The 1,189-nt window shown below is 35.7% G+C and overlaps 1 non-coding gene across 1 annotated transcript; it reads right to left on the reverse strand.

Moving 5' to 3' along the window:
• Positions 1–689: 689 nt before the first annotated feature.
• LOC141411281 (small nucleolar RNA SNORA40) lies at positions 690–812 on the reverse strand. Its single transcript, XR_012436073.1, has one exon. It is a non-coding gene; the product is annotated as a small nucleolar RNA SNORA40 (small nucleolar RNA).
• Between the last annotated feature and the right edge of the window lie 377 nt (positions 813–1,189).

A 1,189-nucleotide genomic window follows, 5' to 3' on the forward strand; every position in this document is an offset into this window, starting at 1 on the left:
GTAGTTGCTTTGGGTGGATTATGATGAGATAACTTTCAAGAATTTAGAAATAAGGGAACTAATATTACCTTCTAAGACTAGAGCTCAGTGGTAGAGCTCATGCTTAGTATGTGAAAGGCCCTGGGTTCAATCCCCAGCACTAAAATGATAAAAGCAAACTTGTTTTCTTCTGATGCTTGAAACTTAAAATGCAAACAAATTATAGGACATTTGTACAGTATTATAATGTATACCTGTTAAAATGATAATGCACACTTGTAATTATTGACATGTCTGTATTGTATTGTTCTGTAAAAAGTAGGTTATGCCAGGGTGCCAGTGGGTTACACCTATAGTCCTAGCTACTCAGGAGACAGAGATCAGGATTGTGGTTCTAAGTCAACCTGGGCAAATAGTTTGTGAGACCCTATCTTGAAAACACCCAATACAAAAAAGGGCTGGTGGAGTGGCTCAAGGTGTAGGCCCTGAGTTCAAATCCTAGTACTACCAAAAAAAGTAGGTTATAAAAAGGGCATGTATAATGATTTTTTTATTGAGGAAGATCTGGAAGGATATTTGTCAAAATGTTAGCAGTGGTATTAAGTGAGTAGTGGGTTTCTGGTCAATTTTACCTTCTTTATGCTGTTCTGGAGAATTTAATTGTTTTACAACCAGTTTGTATTGTTTTAAAATGAGAAATTTATTTTCACCATATTTCTTCTTAGATGTATCAAAACTCATACTGTATAATGAGTTCTGTGTTGCAAAAGAGGATTTATTTTTGTACCTCTCCATAAGTCTTTGTCCACATAAAATAAGACAACTTATGTAGGGTGTGGTAGCGCATGCCTACAATCCCAGCATTCAGGAGGCTGAGGTAGGGTTATGAATTTGAAGCCACCCTAGACGACTTAGTGAGTTCCAGGCAAGCCTGACGACATAATGAGACCCTGTCTCAAAAAGACAGGATGGAAAAGTTAATGTTATTTTTATGTCAAAGACAACAACAATAATAATAGGTGAAGTCATCTTAAATAAAAGGCTGGAATTATTCACAATAACTAAGCTATAAGATGCCCCACTACTAATGAATGTATTGAGAAAATCTGGTATTTATACACAATGGCATTTTACCCAGCCACAAAGAAGAATGAAATTTTATCATTTGCAGGTAAATGGATGAAACTGAAGAACATCATCTTAAGTGAAG

The sequence above is a fragment of the Castor canadensis genome, chromosome 9 (assembly GCF_047511655.1).
Source record: "Castor canadensis chromosome 9, mCasCan1.hap1v2, whole genome shotgun sequence".
In the NCBI taxonomy this organism is placed as follows: domain Eukaryota; kingdom Metazoa; phylum Chordata; class Mammalia; order Rodentia; family Castoridae; genus Castor; species Castor canadensis.